Here is a 21946-nt window from a genome sequence, read left to right as displayed (position 1 = left end):
AGGTAGGTCATGTACAGTATATAGGCCATGGCTAGGTTTGCTGTACTGAAATCTCTAGTAGGCCTAATTGCCAGCAAGAGATGAAACTTGCAAGTAGCTAAGTTACATAAAATGTTTTGTATGGGTTTCTTAGTTAGATTATATTTCTATGGCACAGAAAGGATCTATGAACCTGGAACTCAGGTGTTAGCTGGGATGATGAAGCCTGACAGAACTCCTCTCCCAAGATGGAAGAATGCTGTTCTTGGTTCTTACTGCAGAGGTAAGGCCCTTACTGCTACACTGAACTTTGGGCGCAGCCCCATGAGGAACAAGGGAAGGTCTGGGAAGCTGCTTCCACTTTTTCCTCATTCCCAAAGTCCTCATCCTCTCATTTTCAAAGTTCTTGAACTTTAGCCAGCCCTTGTAGTCTGTCGTAACCTAAGTGGTCACTTTGGAATTTGTATTATCATCTGAGTTGACATAGTTTTTTGGAGAAAGTTAGTGGTTAAAATAGTGCATTAAATTAGTTGTGACTTTTATCAGCCCTTCCTTTTGGTTCTTATAAAATTCCCTCATGCTTACAGGTCATATAGAAAAATTCCACACCCAATGTAAGAATTTTTATGATGATGTCTATGGTATGGCCCTCTAGCTGACTCAAAACTTGCAGTTAATTGGGAATTCTCTGCCTCACGTGGAAGACCATTCCTAACTAATACTAGATGGAAATCTGCCTCCAGATTAGCTTTGCTTACTGGTATCTAGTCTGCTCTCTGGAGTCACACAGGTCTTTATATATGGAGATCACTTTCATTTCCCCAAATTTTCTCTTCAAGCTAAACAACCACTAGACCAGTGTTTTCCAATGTGTAGTTAGTGGATATTTTGCTTCAGAATTGACTTAACAGCTGTTTTTTAAAAAAATAAAAATTCCTGAGTCCCATCCCCTAAAAAATGAATCAGCATTTAAATTTGTACTTTTAATTAATTTACCAAGTAATTCCCATGCACCCTAATGTTTTAGGACCATCTCACCAAACTCCATGAGTCAAGGGACCATGGCACTCTTGCCCACCACTGTAATCCCCACACCTGGCACAATACCTGGAATGTAGTGCTCAATAATTATTGAATGAATGAATGAATAAATAAATTATGGCAATCAGTCTTGATTATTCCTTAAGAAACCAGAGAACACTTTACCTTAGGGCAATGGTTCTCAAATTTTTTGGTTTCAGGATCCCAAACAGCTTGCCTTAGAAAATTCCAGAAAACACAAGACTATACAAACACATTTTCTATTATCTAGAGTGATGATGTCATCACACTTCCTGTAGCCTCTGGAAATTTCCTCTGTGTACTCATAAAAACATGAGAATGAAAAAGGAAGAAAAAAAATCTTAGTATTATTTTGAAAATAGTTTTGACCTCCTGGACTTCCTGAAAGGACTGTCCTTTGTGAACCACAGCTGGAGGGGATGTTTTGGCTGTAGAGGCAGTGTAACAGTGGTTAAGGTGCCTGAACTCTAGATCAGGGACTCCTGGATGTGAATTGGCTCTTTACTGACTAACTGTGTGACCTTAACTTTCTTGTGCTTTATTTTCCTTAACTGTAAAAAAGGATAATAATGCCTGCTTTTTAGGGATGTTGTGAGGATTAAGTGAGTTAAAACACTAGAAGTGCTTAAGACAGGGTCAAGCACAGAGTAAGCGTGACAAAGGCACATGTTAATATTATCATTAGAAATAAGGTATTGGGGGCTTCCCTGGTGGTGCAGTGGTTAAGAATCCATCTGCCAATGCAGGGGACATGGGTCTGATCCCTGGTCAGGGAAGATCCCACATGCCACGGAGCAACTAAGCCCGTGAGCCACAACTACTGAGCCTGTGCTCTAGAGCCCATGAGCCACAACTACTGAGCCCGCATGCCACAACTACTGAAGCCCGCGTGCCTAGAGCCCGTGCTCCACAAGAGAAGCCACCACAACGAGAAGCATGTGCACCACAATGAAAAGTAGCCCCCGCTCTCCACAACTAGAGAAAGCCTGCGCACAGCAACGAAGACCCAATGCAGCCAAAAATAAATAAATTTTTAAAAAAGAAAGAAAATAATAATTATTATTATTATAAATGCTACATGACTGCTCATAACTGCTATTTTCTCAGACCCCTTCTGAAGGCTTTTTCATGAACACAAACCACACTTGCAACCCATATGTCTTGCAACCCAGTTGGCAGCTGTAGTCAGAGATCACAGATTCGGTCAATAGTTTTCTAATTTCTTCCTGAGTTCTTTTTTAATTCCCTGGCACTGTTTGTTACAATCTATTGCAAAAGGAACTTCTACTCTGTACCTCTTAATATGATTCTGTTGCATCCTTATTCTCTTTTCTTTGCTTGCCTTTCTCTTTTTGAAAGGTATTTCTCCCCTGCAATAACAACATCTTTGACTCAGCTATAAAAGAGATTTTTTCCTTTCTAAGCACATGCTTACTTGTCTCTCTGAATGTTCTCTTCCATCATAATTTTAGTAGTTTCCAGATTCTTTGGTGTTACTTACCTTTAAAACTCTATCAATTTTTCCCCAACTAAAGGTTTCATTTAACAAGTAAAACGAGTTTTGGCCTCAATATAAGGAAAACTTTTTTTTCCGCTTCAAGTTGATGTAACTTTCCTTTTTCAGTTTGATTGGGAAATGGCATATTTATTTTATTTTATTTTTTTAAATTGAGGTAAGTTTCATGTGTACAACATTATAATTTGACTTCTGAATACACAACAGTGTGCCTTCCACCAAAAGTCTAGTTTCTATTCATCACTGTACAGTTGACCCCACTTACTTATTTCACCCTCCCTCTCAACCCCCTTCCCAACTAGTAACCACCAATCTGTTCTCTGTGTCTATGTGGGTTTTTTGAGGTTTTTTTGTTTGTTTGTTTGGGTTTGTTTGGCCATGCCATGTGGCATGTGGGATCTTAGTTCTTGGACCAGGGATTGAACCCTCATCAATTACAGTGGAAGGGTGGAGTCTTAACCACTAGACTGCCAGGGAAGTCCCCTTGTTTTGTTTTGTTTGTTCATTTATTTATTTATTTTTTATATTCCACATGAGTGAAATCATACGATAGTTGTCTTTCTCCATCTGACTTATTTCACTTAGCATAATACCCTCAAGGTCCATCCATGTTGTCCAGATGGCAAGATTTCATCTTTTTATGGCTGAATGGTATATATATACCACATCTTTACCCATTCATCCATCGATAAGAACATAGGTTGTTTCCATATCTTGGCTACTGTAAATAATGCTGCAATAAACATAGAGGTACGTATATCTTTTCAAATTAGTGTTTTTGTTTTCTTTGAATACCCAGAAGTGGAATGCCTGAATCATATAGCAGATCTATTCTTAATTTTTTGAGGAATCTCTATACTATTTTCCACAGTGGCTGCACCAATTTACATTCCCACCAACAGTGTATGGGGGTTCCCTTTGCTCCACATCCTCTCCAACACTTGTTATTGCTTGTCTTTTTGATAATAGCCATTCTGACAGGTGTGAGGTGATATCTCATTGTGGTTTTGATTTGTATTTCCCTAATAATTAGTGATGTTGAATTTATTTTCATTTGCCTGTTGGCCATCTGTATGTCTTCTTTGGAAAATGTCTATTCATAGCCTCCACCCATTTTTAAATCAGGTTTTTTTTTGTTTTTGTTGAGTTGCATGTGTTCTTTATATATTTTGAATATTAACCCATTATCAGATATATGATTTGCAAAAGTCTTCTCCCATTCAGTAGGCTGTCTTTGTTTTGCTGATGGTTTCCTTTGCTAGGCAGATGTTTTTAGCTTGATGTTGTCCCATTTGTTTATTCTATTATTATTATTTTTTGGCTGTGCCAAGCTGATTGTGGGATCTTAGTTCCCTGATGAGGGATCAAACCCAGGCCCTTGGCAATGAAAGCACAGAGTGCTAACCACTGGACCACCAGGGAATTCCTACCCATTTGTTTATTTTTGAGTTTGTTTCCCTTGCCTAAGAAAACATATCCAAAAAGATATTACTAAGACCAATGTTAAAGAGCATATTGCCTGTGTTTTCTTCTAGGAGTTTTATGATTTCAGGTCTTACATTCAAGTTGTTAATCCATTTTGAGTTAATTTTTGTGTATGGTGTAACATGGTGGTCTAGCTTCATTCTTTTTCATGTGACTGTGCAGTTTTTCCAACACCATTTATTGAAGAGACTTTCTGTTCCCCCATTGTATGTTCTTGACTCCTTTGTCATAAATTAGTTGTTCATATATGTTTGGGTTTTTTTTCTGGGCTCTCAGTTCTGTTCCATTGATCTGTATGTCTGATTTTCTGCCAATACCATGCTGGGTTTTTCTGGTTTTTTGTTTTTTTTAATAACTTTATTTATTTATTTATTTTTGGTTGCATTGGGTCTTCGTTGCTGTGCATGGATTTTCTCTAGTTGTGGCCAACAGCAGCTGCTCTTTGTTGCAGTGTGCAGGCTTCTCATTGCAGTGGCTTCTTTTGTTGCAGAGCACAGGCTCTAGGCACACGGGCTTCAGTAGTTGTGGCATGTGGGCTCAGTAGTTGTGGTGCACGGGCTTAGTTACTCTGCAGCATGTGGGATCTTCCCAGACCAGGGCTCAAACCCATGTCCCCTGCATTGACAGGCAGATTCTTAACCACTGTGCCACCATGGAGGTCCCTACCATGCTGTTTTGATTACTCTAGCTTTGTAGTATAATTTGAAATCAGGGAGTATGATACCTCCAGCTTTGTTCTTTTTTCCCAGGATTGCCTTTGCTGTTTGAGGTTTTTTTTTTTTTTTTTTTTTTTGGTGGTTCCATATAAATTTTAGAATTTTTTGTTCTATTTCTGTGAAAAATGTCATTGGGATTTTGAAAGGGATTGCATTGAATCTGTAGATTGCTTTAGGTAATATGAACATTTAAAAATTGTTCTTCAATTCATAAGCACAAAATATGGTTCTATTTCTTTGTGTCTTTTTCAATTTCTTTCAACAATGTCTTATAGTTTTCAGTGTACAGGGTTTTCACCTCCTTGGTTAAATTTATTCCTATGAATATGGATAACCAACAAGGACCTACTGTATAGCAAAATAAAATTAAATTAAAATTAAAAAAAATTATTCCTATGTATATCATTCTTTTTGTTGCAATTGTAAATGTGATTGTTTTCTTAATTTCTCTTTCTGATAGTTCATTGTTAGCATATAGAAATGGAACTGATTTTTGTATACTGATTTTGTACCATGCAACTTTAGTGTATTCATTTATTATCTCTAATAGTTTTTTAGTGGAATCTTTAGGGTTTTCTGTGTATAAAATCATGACATCTGCAGATAGTGACAGTTTTATTTCTTCCTTTCCAATTTGGATGCTTTTTATTTCTCTTTCTTGCATAAATCCTCTGGCTAGGACTTCCAATGCTATGTTGAATAAAAATGATGAGAGTGGGGACTTCCCTGGTGGCTCAGTGGTTAGGAGTCCACCTGCCAATGCAGGGGATGCAGGTTCGAGCCCTGGTCTGGGAAGATCCCACATGCTGTGGAGCAACTAAGCCTGTGCACCACAACTACTGAGCCCACGTGTGCCACAACTACTGAAGCCTGCATGCCCAGAGCCCGTGCTCCACAACAAGAGAAGCCACCGCAATTAGAAGCCTGTGCACTGCAATGAAGAGTAGCCCCACTCGCCGCAACTGGAGAAAGCCCAGGATGAGTGGGTATCCTTGTCTTGTTCCTGATCTTAGAGAGAGAGCTTTCAGTTTTTCACCATTGAGTATGGTATTAGCTGTGGGCTTGTCATAAATGGCCTTTATTTTGTTGAAGTATGTTCCCTCTGTACCCAATTTATTGAGAGTTTTTATCGTAAGTGGACGTTGAATCTTGTCAAATGCTTTTTCTACATCTATTGAGATGATCATATGATTTTTATCCTTCATTTTATTAATGTGGTGTATCACGTTGATTGACTTGCAAATGTTGAACCATCTTTGCATAACTGGAATGTATCTCACTTGATCATGGTGCATGGTCATTTAGATGTATTATTGTATTTGGTTTGCTAATATTTTGTTGAGAATGTTTGCATCTATATTCATCAGTGATATTGGCCTGTAATTTTCTTTTTTGTGTTGCCCTTGTCTGGTTTTGGTATGAGCATAATGGCCTTGTAAAATGAGTTAGGAAGCATTGCCTCCTCTTCGATTTTTTGGAATAGTTTAAGGATTGGTATTAAATCTCCTTTGAATGTTTGGTAGAATTCACCACAGAAGCCACCTTGTCCTAGACTTTTGTATTTGGGGAGGTTTTTTTTATTACTGTTTCAATCTCCTTGCTATAGATCAGTCTATTCAGATTTTCTATTTCTTCATGATTCAGTCTTTGCTGTATGATTCAAAGGATTTATTTTTTAGGTTGTGTAACTGTTGTTTTATAGCTGTTCATAGTATTCTCTTATAATCTTTTGTATTTCTGTGGTTTCTGTTGTAATTTCTCTTTCATTTCTGATTTTGTCTGAGTCTTCTCTATTTTTTATCTTTTCAAAGAGCAAGCTCTTAGTTTCATTGATCTTTTCTGATATCTTTTAAGTCTCTATTTCATTTAATTGCGCTCTGATTTTTATTATTTCCTTCTTTGGCCTTCATTTGTTCTTTTCTAGCTCCTTTAGGCGTAAGGTTAGATTGTTTGAGATTTTTCATGTTTCTTGAGGTAGGCTTGTATTGCCACACACTTTTCTTTTAGTACTGCTTTTGCTGCATCCCATAGATTTTGGTATGTCATATTTTAATTTGTCTTCGTATATTTTTTAAATTTCTCCTTTGATTTCTTCATTGACCCAATAGTTTTTCAGTAGCATGTTGTTCAGTCTCCAAATATCTGTGATTTTTCCAGCTTTCTTCTTGTAACTGCTTTCTAGTTTCATACTGTTGTGTAGGGAAAAGACGTTTGATGTGATTTCAGTCTTCTTAAATTTACTGAGAGTTGTTTTGTATCCCAGCATCTAGTCTATCCTTGAGAATGTTCTATGTGCACTTGAGAAGAATGTGTATTCTACTGCTTTTGAATGGGGTCTTCTGTATAAATCTATTAAGTCCATATGATTTCAGATTGGTATTTTCTTGTTGAATTTCTGTCTGGATAATCTATCCATTGATGTAGTGGGATGTTAAAGTCCCCAACTATTATTGTGCTACTGTCAGTTTCTCTTATAGGTCTATTAATAATTGCTTCATATATTTTGGTGCTTCTATATTATGTTCATATATATTAATAAATGTTTTATCTTCTTGATGGATTGTCCCCTTTGTCATTATATAATGTCCATCTTTATTTCTTGTTACCTTTTTTCTTGAAGTCTATTTTGCCTGATATGAGTATTAATTATACCCACTTTCTTTTGGCTGCCATTTGCTTGGAGTATCATCTTCCATCCCTTCACTTTGAGCCTGTTTGTCTTTAGAGCTGAGCTGAGTCTCCTGGAGGCAGCATAGAGTTGGGTCTTATTTTTTAATCCATCCAGCCACTCTTTGTCCTTTAATTAGTGAATTCAATCCATTTGCATTTAAGGTGAATATTGACAGATGAGGACTTAGTCCTGCCATTTTACCTTTTGTTTTCTGGTTCCTCTTTATCTCCATTGTTTCTTTTTCCTTGTGTTTCTGTCTGTCATTTTGGTTTAGTGGTTTTCCATGATATTTTTCCGTTTCCTCTTTTTCATGTTTCATGTCTCTGCTCCAAATTTTTTTTGTGGTTACCATGAGATTTGTATAAAACATCTCATAGATAAAATAGTCCTTTTTAGGACTATAGTTTCTTTTTCTGCTGATAGCATCTTGTCTTCATTTGCCTATACAGATTTTGTCCTTTTCCTCTTCCCTTTCATGTTTTTATTGTCACAAATTGTCCTTTTTTATGTTACGAGTTCATTACCAAATTGAAGTAGCTATAGTTATTTTTAATACTTTTTCCCCTTTAACCTTTATGCTATAATTGTTTAACAATCTATAATCTATTCTGATATAGAGTTCTAATTTTCTTATTCTATTTGTCACCTTACTCAAAGTTTTGTGTACTTTTGCCTTCTTGTTTCAGGTATAAGAGCTCCTTTCAACATTTCTTGTAAATAGGTCTAGTGGTAATGAAATCCTTCAGCTTTTGTTTGTCTGGGAAAGACTTCATTTCTCCTTCATATCTGAATAACTTTTCTGGATAGAGTATTCTTGGCTGACAGTTTTTATCTTTCTGTATCTTGAGTATGTCATTTTGCTCTCTTCTGGCCTGTAGAGTTTTTGTTGAGAAATACGTTGATAGCCTATTGGGGTATCTTTCTAGGTTACTGTATTTTTTCCCCTCAATGACTTTAAAATTCTTTCTTTGTCACTGACTTTTGACAGTTTTAATATAATGTGTTTTGGAAAAGGTCTTTTTTCATTGATATAATTAGGTGTTGTATTAGCTTCATGAATGTATATATCCAGTTCCTTCCCCAGATTTGGAAAATTCTCAGCTATTATTCCTTTAAATAAGTTTTTTGCTCCCTTCTTCCCCCCTTCTCCTTCTGGGGTACCCATTATCCTTATGTTGCTTTTCCTAAGGTAGTTAGATAGTTCTCATAGAATTTCTTCATTAAAAAACAAAACAAAACACAAAACTTAGTTCTATCTCCTCTTCTACATGAATCATTTCTAGATTTCTGTCTTTGAGCTTGTGAATTTTCTCTTCCATATGGTCTTCTCTATTTCCAGTGCTTTCTAATGCATTTTTCATCTCATTTATTGAGTTCTTCAGCTCCAGATTTCCTACTTAGTTCTTTTTTAGAGTTTCAATCTCTTTGGTAAAATATTCCTTCTGTTCATTTATTTTATTTTATTTTATTTGTTTTTTTGGCCACACCACCTGGCATGTGGGATCTTAGTTCTGTGACCAGGGATTGAACCCATGTCCCCTGCATTGGAAGGTGGAGTCTTAACCACTGGACCACCAGGGAAGCCCCTGTTCATTGATTTTATTCCTGAGCTCATTGAGCTTCCTTTTTGTGTTTTCTTGCTGAATTTCTGCATGACAGCTATTTTCGAATTCTCTAATAGATTAAAATCTTCTGTGACTTTGATTTCTGTAGACTTGTCATTTTCTTTCTTTTTTTTTTTTTGATACTGTGTTAGCATGTTTTCTTTTATGGTGCTTGATGAATTGGTCCTCTGCCAGAGTATCTGAAGTAGCGAACACCTTTCTTCTTTAGGTAGTTTTGTTTACTTTGATTATAACAATTTAACAGATTGGTCACTAGAAGGCCTTTCTTTTGTTTTTCAGTAGGTGGCGCTATAGCACAAGTTTTTGGTTTCTCTTACCTGAGCTGTTCTGTCTATATTTGAGAATCGGCACTTTCCATCTTCCACTGCCTCTGTCAGAGGTGTCACTGGTGGCCTTGTCATAGCTGCTTGTGCCTCTGGCGTTGCTGGCGTCGCCACCAGGGGCACTGGGATGGGGGTACCTTTGCCTTGTCCAGGGTTGACTGGGTTGCAGGCATTGCCACCATAGTGAGGGGAGAGGATTGGTGGGGGATCCAGGGTCATGGGCACCTCCGCCATGTCTGGGGTTGTTTGGTTTGCAGGCGCCGCTGCTGTGGGTGAGGGAGGGGGAGGGGGAAGCGTTGTGGGCGTCTCCAGGGTTGGAAGGACTGAGTCTCGGCCTCACCAGTGCTGCTGCCTAGTTTCCTGCGCCAATAGGCACTGGTGCAGCCAGGAGGCTGAAGCTGTGCCTGCTGCCCCTCCTCCTGCCACAGGGTTCTCTGGAGCTCCGGGTTCAGCTGCTGTGGCCGGGGGGCTGGGATCATGGGCACTGTCTCTGCTGTTCACCCCGCTTCTGCCTCCTCTATGTGTTCCAATGCACCCACCTTCACATGCACAGATGTGTGGATCTCTCTAGCATCCTGCTGTGTTGGGTAGGGAAATTTTCTTGAGTTAGGGATGTTTTACTAGTTGTAAATTGAAGGGGTGAGACAAAGGGAGCTTCTCACACTACCACGATCCTCATGTATCCCCCAGGAAAACTTTAAATAATTAAAACCCAGATTGTGGAGGTAATATATATATATATATATATATACAGCTTCACTGGAAGAATTTTGAAAATGTAGTTTTTAAAAGTAAATAGAATTCACCTATAATCACCCCCTGAAATATAACCATTAATACGTTGGCATATATACTTCCAGTAGGTTTTTGTTCTATGCAATATGTGTGTTTTTACAATAAAATTGATTTCGTTCAAATATACTGGTTTGGATGCACCCCAGTGCAGCATTATTCACAGTTGCCAAGAGGTGGAAGCAACCTAAGGTCTATCAACAGATGAACAAATAAGAAGAAATGGTATAACTATTCAGTGGAATACTACTCAGCCTTAAAAAAAGAATGAAATTTTGCATTTGCAGCAACATGAATGGACTTGGAGGGCATTACATGATGAACGCTCCTCTCTTTCATTAAATATTATTCTACAGCATGTTTTAAAAAGGAGTCAAGTAATTGAGGATTATTGTAGAAAATTTAGGACATTAGTCCTAAATGACAACCATGGATGACCAGAGTAGTTTGATATTTATCCTTCTACACTTTTTTTCCTATGCATATACTTCTAGAAAAACAAAACTAACTATACCTACTGTTTTGTAATGCACTTTTTGTATTGTGGTAAAATTCACATAATATAAATTTCACCATTTTAACTATTTTAAAATAGACAATTTGGTGGCATTTAGTACATTTACAGTGCTGTGCAATCATTACCACTATGTATTTCCAGAACACTTTTAGCATCACAAAAGGAAACCTCATAGCCATTAAGTAGTCATGCCCCATTCTCTCCTTCTCCCAGCCCCTGGCAACCACTAAAATGCTTTTTGTTTCTATGGATTTGCCTATTCTGGATATTTCAGATAAATGGAATCACACAATATGTGACCTTTTGTGTCTGGCTTCTTTCACTTAGCATAGTTGTTAGGTTCATCCATGTTGTACATAGTGGAATAAGAAGTGTTCCATTATATGGATATATACCACATTTTGTTTATCCATTTATCAGGTGATGGACATTTGAGTTGTTTCCATCTTTTCGCTATGAACATTTATGTGTAACTTTTTGTTTGAACACCTATTTAGTATATACCTAGGAGCAGAACTGCTGGCTCACATGGCAATTCTATGTTTCACCTATTGAGGAATCGCCAAGCTATTTTCCACAGCAGCATTTACGCTCCTACCAGCAATACATGAGAGTTCCAATTTCTCCACGTTCTTGCCAACACTTGTCATTTTCCATTTGTTGCTGTTGTTTTTATAGCTCTCCTAGTAGCCGTGAAGTGGTAAAGTAGTATCTTGTTGCGGTTTTGAATTGTATTTCCCTAATGACTAATGATGTGCAACATCATTTTCATGTGTTTTTTGGTCATTTGCAAATTTTTTGGAGGAATGTCTATTCAAGACTTTTGCCATTTTTTAACTGGATGCAATGACGCAGTGTGCTTTTTTTTTTTTTCCACTTAGGAATATACCATGGACATCTTTTAGTCTTTTTTATGCCAGTATAATATAGTATAATATTTCAATCTCTACATTTATTATACTTTAAAGACCAACTACCTTATTGTTAGACATTTAGAACTGCTTGCACTTGAAAAATTAATGCTGTACTGAACATTTCAATAGGTAACTCCTTATACATGTCCAAAAGTATTCCTGCAGAAAATTCCTAGATGCAGAATTGCTGGGCCAAGGGTAGGTAATTTTTATTTTATTTTATTTTATTTTTGTGGTACGCGGGCCTCTCATTGCTGTGGCCTCTCCCGTCGCGGAGCACAGGCTCCAGATGCGCAGGCTCAGCCGCCATGGCCCACGGGCCCAGCCGCTCCACGGCATGTGGGATCTTCCCGGACCAGGGCATGAACCCGTGTTCCCTGCATCGGCAGGCGGACTCCCAACCACTGAGCCACCAGGGAAGCCCGGGTAGGTAATTTTTAACCTGTATATACAAGATGTTAAATTGTTTTCCATTACAGTTGTACCAATTTACCGTCCTATCAGAGGTATAAGAAAGTGCCTATTTCCTTGCACACTCACCAGTGATGGGTTTTACGCATTTAAAAATAACAATGTGATTGGCACAAAATGGCATCTTACTGTTTTAAATTGCATTTATTTAGGTACTTCCCTGGTGGTCCAGTAGTTAAGATTCTGCACTTCCACTGCAGGCGGCACAGGTTCGATCTTAGTTCCCCAACCAGAGAACCCTCATGCTGCAAGGTGCAGCCAAAAAATAAATAAATTGTAGTTATTTAACTACTATGAATACAAATCATCTTTCATAGATTTATTGGCCATTTAAATTTCTTTATTTGGTAAATTGGCTGTTTTGTCTTTATCAGTTTTTCTACAAGAAAAGATTCAATATTAATACTAACAATCTTTTAGCTATATGTTACTCTCAGTCATCCTTCCTTAACTTTACATTTGAACTTTATCTTTAGTGTGATTTTTTTGATAGAAAGCCTAAAATTTTTAATGTAAAATCAATCTTTTTCTTTTTAGTTTCTGCTATTAGTGTTATATCTAAAAGCTCTCATCTGCCCCAGGTTATATAAGTAATTACCTATATTTCTTCTCATATTTTTATGGTTTTGATTTTTTCCATTTAAGTCTAGAATTTATTTTGGTGCATGGAGTATGACAGAAGTGTAACTTAGTGCAAATAGTTATGCAGTTATTCCAACATCACTTATTGAAAAAAATTAGTTTATGATTAACTGATTGATAAGAAATAGTGCTACTAAAATATATTAAATCTTTGTATATACTTGAGCTCTTTTTTTGACTCTATTCTATTCCATTCATCTATCTGTCTATTCTGATGTCAATACCATAATGTTTTAATTTTTCATCTTTATAATATACATTAATAACTGATAGACCAAGTCTCACCTTATTACTCTTCTTGTTAGAAGCCCTTTCTTCCTTCTTTCTCCCTTCCTTCCTTCATTCCTTTCTTCCTTCCCTTTATCATTTGTTTATTCTTCCAGATGCACTTTAGAATAACTACTGAAAACAAAACAATACAAAAAACTTGAAGTAGAAGCTGTGGAAATTTAGAACTGCCAATAGTAGTATTATGGGGTTGCCTTTAGGATCTAGTTGCAGTTTGAGATCATGAATTTTTTGTGGCACCAGCTGCCATGTTTGAGTGATTTTCTCTAGTAGCACCATTACTGTTAATGTTTTAGCAGAGACTGAATGACTATCAGAATGTTGCACAGATGTTTCTGTGTTGAGTAGAATGCCTTCTAAGACTCCTTCTGATTTAATTTATTCATTCATTCAGTAAACATGTATTGAATGTCTCCTTATGCCATTCACTTAGCTAGGTTCTGGGGTTATAAAGATGAATAAAACACGGTTCTCTCTTCAAAGGTGGGCACATAAATGATAATTTCAATTGTAGGGTAAGGAAAAACTTTTCTCTACCCTCTTTGGTTTAGTAGCTGGTGCTTGCAAATTAAATTGACAAAAGGCAAATTAACAGGAGAAAAGGCATACACATTTCACTTGATGTTAATATTTCAATTTTTATGTATACAGAGGATCTTCACAGAAAAGAAATGAAGGCTCGGGGGTGATTAGACACAGGGTATTATATACCATTTTTTTTTTGCATTGGGTCTTCATTGCTGCATGGGGGCTACTCTTCATTGCAGTGTGCAGGCTTCTCATTGCAGTGGCTTCTCTTGTTGAAGAGCTCAGGCTCTAGGTGCACGAGCTTCAGTAGTTGTGGCACGCAGGCTCAGTAGTTGTGGCTCACGGGCTTAGTTGCTCCGCGGCATGTGGTATCTTCCTGGACCAGGGCTCAAACCCTTGTCCCCTGCATTGGCAGGCAGAGTGTTAACCACTATGCCACCAGCAAAGTCCTATATACCATTTTAACAAAGGGTGAGAAATTGTGGAGAAGTGACAAGACAAAGAAAAAGCATTTTGGGCTCCTAGGGGTCGTAGATTGCAGGAAAGTAACTATATAGGGGAAACTGATGGAAGGTAAGTGTGATTTTAGTAAGGTTTGTTTGTATAGACCCATTCATGGTGCTGACTCTCTGTCTGCAGTGTAATGGTTGTTTTTCTTCCTCCTGCTATGAGAGAGGGCAGGGAAGACCTTCACAAAGAGAAATTTACATCTCATTTTTATTCAGATGGGGGAGGGAAGAGAGCATTTTCTGAGTTTGCTGCTTCTTATTTGTCTTCCAATAAAAACAATCCCCATGCCAATGTGGCATATTTTGGGGTGGTGAATTCTGATCCTCTTCACAATACGTATAGAACTGTGTGTAGAGCACTGTAAGAGTACAGTCTTGGTGGTGATGGGAGCGGTCAGGGAAGCTTCCCAAAGTAGGTGAAGACTAAGCTGAGTCTTAAAGAAACAGTACCAGTTAGCAATATGGGGTTAGGACTAGTTACAACAGCTTGAATAAGGCATGGAAGTAAGAAACATATGTGCCATTGACCCAAGAATTCTACTTCTAGGAATTTAACCTGCTGATAATACTATGAATTATGAAAAGATGCATGTATAGGAATGTTCAATGAAGCATTATTTGTAACTGCAAAAATAAAAATTACTAAAGGTCCAAAAAGAAAGAAACATATGTGCCAAAGTGAGATGTTTTGACTTAGCTATTTTGACATGACATGGCTTTGACTTATCACCGGTGTTTTAATTGTTCTGACTTATTAACGTGCGCAAAAAACAGCCCTGACCCCCACCCTGCCCATCACTGAGTCATTGCTGTCATCATCATCATCCTTGGGCTAATCAAAAAGAAAAAATAAGAGGGAGAGGGTAAAGCTCAAAGATGGGGTGGAAGTGCTTCTCATACATATTAATTAATAATTAAAACAAACTTTTAAGGCTGCACACCAATGCCACCTTCCTCAGATTGCTGTCACTGAAGAGTGTAGTGCAAGGGAGGGGATGTGGAGATGACACTGCAAAGGCATGGGCCAGATCACAGGGATCACTGCACCATTTTAAAAAGCTTGGAGCTGATCTTACAGGAAGGAGATGACTGAAGAGCTTTTAAGCAGGGAAGCTATGTGGTCATGTTTATGTGGCTATGTGAAAGATCCTCCAGGAGGATGATCCTGGAAGCACAGAAACTATTTAGGAAGCTTTTTCTGTAGTAGGTGAGAAGTGGTGGGGGCCTGAACTAGGGCAGGGGTGGTGGTGATGAGGAGAAGACTGATTCAAGAGCAGGAAGAAAATCTATAGAGTGTGGTGAGCCTTTGGCTACAGGAAATGAGGGAGAGTTTAGCATTCAGCTTATATGACCAAGTGATAATACCAGTTAAGATGGAAAACCCAGGGGCTTCCCTGGTAGCGCGGAGGTTAAGAATCCACCTGCCAATGCAGCAGATGCGGGTTCGATCCCTGGTCCGGGAAGATCCCACATGCTGCAGGACAACTAAGCCCATGCACCACAACTACCAAGCCTGTGCTCTAGAGCCCGCGTGCCTAGAGCCTGTGCTCTGCAACGAGAAGCCACCTCCATGAGGAGCCCGCGCACCACAATGAAGAGTAGCTCCCTGGTTGCTGCAACTAAAGCCCGTGAGCAGCAATGAAGACCCAACGAAACCAAAAATAAATAAACGAAAAATAAATAAGTTTATTTTTAAAAAAAAAGGAAAAAAAATGACAGAAAATCCAGAAGGGAGAATGGGGGCACAAAGAGAAGATTTAAGGTTTTGAGTGTGCAATATGGTTCTTGCAGGTCTTTGTAGGTTCTTTTTAAATATAAGAATCTTGGAGAAGTTAAACACTAAGTTCTTGAAATCTTTCTGATCATATCTCTCTAGGGCGTTGGTTTTCATGCCCTATGAGGGGGCAATTTTGCTCCCCAAGGGGTATTTGGCAATGTCTGGAGAGATTTTTAGTTGTCACATTTAAGGGGAGGAGTGCTACTAGTATTTAGTGGTTAGAAGCCAGGGATGCTGCTAAACATCCTACAGTATAAGGGACAGCCTTCCACAACAAAGAATTATCTGGCCCAAATGTCAGTAGTGCCACAGTTGATAAACTCTGTTCTAGGAACTAGAGGAATACTTTACACTTTCGCTCAGCTCCGGTCATTCAGATTAGAGAGTATGGATGGGTCTACTAAAAAAAACACCACCACTGCTGAGAAACCAAATATTAGTGTTGGAGGAGAAATTAAAGGTTATCTATTCCAACCATTCAGTTGATATTTGAAAACTTGCTTCAACAACCTATCTGTGCAGAAGTGCATTGCACAAAACACCTCAAACATACCCAGAGGTTGACAGCCTAACTTCAAAGCAGCTCATCTTTTGAAAGGTGTTCAGCTTCTCTTTTTTGGTCTAAAACTGGCCTCTCTATAATACATAACCATTGGATCCAGCTTCACTTCTTAGGTTCACAAAGAACAGTTTCTCTTCCTCATAATCATCTTTGAGATTTACAAAGACATCAATCCTGTTTCTCTTATGCCATGACTTTGAGTCCTCTCACTTTACCTAAAGCATAAGAGTGGGTGCAAAGCATTTTCCTTATAAAGTGAGCATCTTCCTTATAAAGTGAACACATAATTATAAAGAAGCAAAACAAATTAAATCATATCTGGGGAGCTTGGACTTGTGGAAAAATATTATAAACAAGAAAACTTTACAAAGGCAAGGAAAAACAAACAAGAATCAACAAAGATGACTCATTCCCTCTGGACAGAACACAGGAAGTTTCTGATAAGAAAAATAAACCAAAGATTCAGATGATAAGTAGAATCAAGAATAACATGCAACACAAAATATAAATATGGCTGAAAAAATGTAGGCAAAGAAGGAAAAACAAGAGAAACAGAAGACAACTCTCATTAAGTACGCGGCATCTGAATTTTAAAGAGCGGCAATGCACACCAGTTTTAGTAGCCTAGGAAATGGCGGAGGCCATACAAGGAGGCCCTTCCCCCTGACTTTTTGTTGCTTTTTTTTTTTTTTTTTTTTTTGCGGTACTCGGGCCTCTCACTGCCGGGGCCTCTCCCGTTGCGGAGCACAGGCTCCGGACGCGCAGGCTCAGCGGCCATGGCTCACGGGCCCAGCCGCTCTGCGGCATGTGGGATCTTCCCGGACCGGGGCACGAACCTGTGTCCCCTGCATCAGCAGGCGGACTCTCAACCACTGCGCCACCAGGGAAGCCCCCCCTGAATTTTTATACAGGGAAAAGCAGATTAAAACAAACACTAAAGGCAGCGGTTTCTCCTCCCCCTCCTCCTCCTCTCTTCCTTCCTTTTCCTCTTCCTCCTCCAATTCTGGGGTTAGGGATAAGGGGGGCCTGGTAGAGTCAGGGCTCTCCAGAAGAAGCCAAACATGTGTAAAGCATACAGCTGAGGCTAACAACTAAGGGACAGTTCTACACATTTACTGTAACAATTGGAAGGTTTTAAACACATTATTATAATGAAAAAAAATGAGCACCAAATAAAATTTTCCTGCCTTTCCTCCTGCATGAGTCACTCACTGCTCAGTCACCAGTAACCCAGCTACTAGGGCAGTCTCCTAGATTCCCTGTGCCCTGGAGATGGACCTCTGATCACTACAGTTCTCAGATCCTGTCATATTTAAAGGAGACTGCCTAACAGTGACACACTGCCACCATCCTGCTTAATCCAGCAATCAAACATCGAAATTGAGGCAGCACTGCTGGGCAAGTCAAGAACGAAGCGCTTGTACACAAAGCAACCCAAGATGGGCCTAGACAAGAAAACGAAATCCAGAAACCTGACGGGGCAATCATCTCTTTGCCCCAAGATAAAGAACATCCCAGCCCCGGATGGCGAGTGGTGAGAGGCTGCGGGGCATTCATCAGGCCAAGCAGGCGAGGTCAGCTCCGATTACTCCTGGGTAGTTGAGTTTACTGATTTCGTGGCTCGAGTCCAGGATTGCATAACACATAGAGGCCCAAGGGGCTGAGAATGACCCGGAAGGGCCCTGCGCCTCCAGCCTACTCGCGACGCACCAAGCGGCATGTGTGGCTGCTCAGGTGGACTCACAGCAGGGGAGGGATTTGGGAGCACGCCCCGCAAAGAGCAGAGGCTCCTTTTCCAACTAAGCCGCTGACACACGCCATTACCTTGCGGGAAGGCCCTTTGTGAGACCTCGACCGGGGCAGCAAAGAGGCCACGAGATGGCAGCAGAGGACACAGCCCAGGACACAAATCCTGAACCATCTGCAAAAGCAGATATTTCATTGGGGAAAGGTCACTTGTCTATAATCATGTATTCGAGGCCAGAATACATTACTGAATTTCAAAGAAATGAGGGTAAAATTCATCAACATGGAGAATTTCCCAACCACCACAGAATTCAGCTGCATATGAAGCCACATATTTCTCCAATGCTTAAAGAACTGATAGGGGTCAAGGCCTTTAAAAACTGACGTCAGCAGGAACCTTGTCACAGTCACTTCTTTTTGTGAAGTTCCAATGGGCAGCAATTCAAGTAAAATATGAGTGACTTTCACAGAGGCTGCCAAACTGATGAAGGGGCAGATACAGAGGTTGCTGGGCAGCATTGCAGCAAAGCAGAATGCTTTCATGGAGCAGCTAGGGACTCTGGCAATAGGCAGTGTTGGGTGGGATGGGGGTGGGCATAATGAGGCCCACAGTCCAAGTCTCACACAGTCTTCACTTGCAGTTGGCAGAGGATAATGCACAGGAAAGGGGGATCAGTAGCACTGGGGCTAAATCTCTGATCTTCCAACTTATCACCTAATGCTCCTTTGGTTATATATTCCTCCTCCCCCCAAAGCTGTCACTACCAAAAACTGCCACATAACCCCTGGGGGCAAAATGCCCCCTCCCTGAGAACCAATATGAGAGGGATATGATAAAAAAAAAAAAAAAAGGTTTTAAGAACCTAATGTTAAATCTCTCCAAGACTCTTGAATTTCAGAACAGGCCTCAAGGGCCTACAAGAACCATATTGCGTATCTAAAACCTGAATTTCTACCGTATGTTTGTATAATGGAGAGACAATAACTGAAGGACTATAGGCCAAATCTGGTCCTCAATTTTAAAAAAATCAGTTATCAACATTTTAAAATCAGAAGATTTCACATTTAAAAAGTCAATTTCTTTTATAGGAAAATTGGAACAATGGCAATACCAAGCCCACAGTCCCACATGGCAATTGGGTAGAGATGAGTGCGATTAGTCTTTAAACAGAATGTGGGCTCTCTAGTTTGCCATAGTTCCCACCACTCACTATGAACTCATACCTAATCTGCTTCACTCATTTACACCACTCCTCATCCCTATAGGCAATTTATTTTCAACCTCTGAAGTGCTTTATAGTTTTAAAGTATTTTTTCATGTGTGATTTTATTTGAGCCTTGGTACTCCAGTAAGGTAGAGAGGGTAAATATTATAATCTCCATTTAAGTAAAATGTAGTTCAGAGAGGTCTGACTTGCCCAAACTTACACATCAAAACCACAGTCTAGATTTCTTGACTCCCAGTATTATTCTGGGAGGAAAATTTCTATTAAGAACTTCATTTTAGGGGCTTCCCTGGTGGCACAGTGGTTAAGAATCCACCTGCCAATGCAGGGGACACAGGTTCAAGCCCTGGTCCGGGAAGATCCCACATGCTGCGGAGCAACTAAGCCCGTGTGCCTCAACTACTGAGCCTGTGCTCTAGAGCCCGCGTGCCACAACTACTGAAGCCCGTGCACCTAGAGCCCATGCTCTGCAACAAGAGAAGCCACTGCAACAAGAAGCCCGTGCACCACAACGAAGAGTAGCTCACCCCAGCTAGAGAAAGCCCCCCGTGTAGCAACGAAGACCAAACGCAAACAAAAAGAAATAAATTAATTAAAAAAAAAAAAGAACTTCATTTTAGTGGTTCATGGAACAAAACCAAAGAAGTAGATGTGGGCATAACTGCTGGAATGGATGAATTCCAACTGCTAAGCTGTTCAAGAATCATTGCAAATTACTACCTCCCCTTCTTTTAATGAAGTATTTCTACCCCCCTTCCAGGCATATGAAGAGATTGCCCTTCTAACCATCCTGAAATTGGGTGCGGCTATATGACTTGCTTTGGCCCATGAAGTGTGTGTGGAAGTGATATGTATCCCTTTGAGGCAGAAACATTTAAGAGCCCACGAACAATTCTTCATGCTTACTTCACAACTGGGGAAGGGGGTGGGGATAGGGGGGATTAGTCTCATGGTTACATGATAGGATCTCAAAATGGTGGCGCTCCATGGGCTTGGTTACCTGAATCACTTACAAGGAGCACAGAACCCTGCCAGACTACCCTAGACATGTAGTGTGAGAGATAAACCTTTGCAGTTTTAGGCCACTGAGATTTTGGCATTGTTACCACAGCATAACCTAGCCTAACCTGATACAAGGTTCATCTGCGCGGTGACTGAACTTCTCCAAGAACTAAAATGCAATTTCTAGACATCTGATCATATCACGAAAAGCTGTTGCTCCTAAGTTGAAGACAGTGAGAATGAATTGATTTTTACCCCCAGCTTCCTCAGCTACCACCACCTTCTGATTTTGAAGAAAGCATTTTGAATCCTTCACAGATGAGCTCTCCATTATTCTGGCATTTAGACTGGGAGGAGGAGAAGGGGGAGGCCCAGATCTTGTTTTCACCATTCCAGAGCCTAATCCCAGAACTGTTCCCACCCACTAATAGTCACACAATCTTGTCATAGGGCGACTATTACCCAAGGTGTCACAAACAGAAAGGAGCTGCAGCTGGCGCCACTGCAATGTCAGGGCAACGCAGCCAGGCTGCGCTCTTTCCTCACTGGTGCCTGGGCTTGGCTAAGCCCGGAGAAGCAGCATTCTCTAGGGAAAGAAGCCTTCTCAAGTGGGAACAAAAATGAGTGTGAGGCGCACACCCATCCTGGGCACTATGTGAATTTGGGGTGAGTTCTCTTAGTACTGTAGCTCTGGTCAACTTCTAGTTTTTCTAGCCGCTAGTAAGCTGTCGGGCTGGTGCTACAGGGTGCCCCCGTTTTTCTGGGCTTTTCTCAAGCCCACCTGAGCCTGCCATCCTTGCACACTTGCAAAGATCATAAACGGTGGGGTTTGAGCAAAACCAGAACTTCAGCAACCGCCCCACAGCTGGGATCAAAGGTCGGCTGGGCTGCCGAGAGGCTGAGCTTGCGCAGTCCCGCTCCCACCTTGGAGAGAAAGGGTGGCGGCAACGCGGGCTCCTTACACCGGCGTGCTCGCAAGAGGCGGGAAACCTTAGGTCGGGTCGCCGTGTCCCTCCCTCTTCCTGCCCTGTCCACCCGTCTGCCCAGCCAGTCAGTCCTCCTCAGGCGCGTAGGCCCTGGGGGAGGGGGATGAGAAGTGCCCTGGGCTTCTGACTCATCATCTCCAACCCCTTTCTCGCGCGCGCTCCAAGTCTCAGGACTTTGCACCTGGGCACTGTGGGAGGGGGCACAGCGACAGCATCTGGGAAACCCTAGCTCTGCCGACGGCCAGCCCTCAGCCCCTGCCCGTCTCCGAAGCTGCCGGATGTAGGAATGTAGACCCACAATCATCTCTCCGTTACCGAGGTTGGGGTGGTGGCGCCCCCGCGCAGAATAGCCCGTCCGGCTCCTCCCTGCACGCTGGGCCAGTGGTCGCGTCCGAAGAAACTCTCAGCTAAGCCCCGACTTCCAGGGTTTCGCGTCACTTAGCCGATGCACAGCGCCCCTACCGCGGAGGGAAGGTTCTTTATTTCCCAGCGGGCCACAGGGTAGCTGGGCATCCTGGGATTTGTAGTCTCCGCTAGAGTAGAAAGGAACCGGATCGAAGCGAGAGAACGAAAGCACCCGTCGTGAATTGATTTCAGAGAGTGGGCGTG

General features: G+C 40.6%; 1 protein-coding gene across 1 annotated transcript in view; it reads right to left on the bottom strand.

Annotated features, from left to right (window-relative positions):
- The window catches only part of LOC309803347 (uncharacterized protein), a 30877-nt gene extending 9175 nt beyond the window's left edge, over positions 1–21702 (bottom strand). The window contains exons 1-2 of the mRNA XM_082619427.1: positions 21653–21702; positions 12999–13112 (exon numbers count right to left, since the gene is read on the bottom strand). The gene's annotated coding sequence lies outside the window, so the exon portion shown is untranslated. The remainder of the gene's footprint in view (positions 1–12998; positions 13113–21652) is intronic.
- Positions 21703–21946: the final 244 nt, after the last annotated feature.

This window comes from Mesoplodon mirus (genome assembly GCF_964341445.2).
Source record: "Mesoplodon mirus genome assembly, chromosome: 4".
In the NCBI taxonomy this organism is placed as follows: domain Eukaryota; kingdom Metazoa; phylum Chordata; class Mammalia; order Artiodactyla; family Ziphiidae; genus Mesoplodon; species Mesoplodon mirus.
Note: the sequence above shows the minus strand (reverse complement) of the source record. Positions and strands in the feature narration are given on the sequence as shown.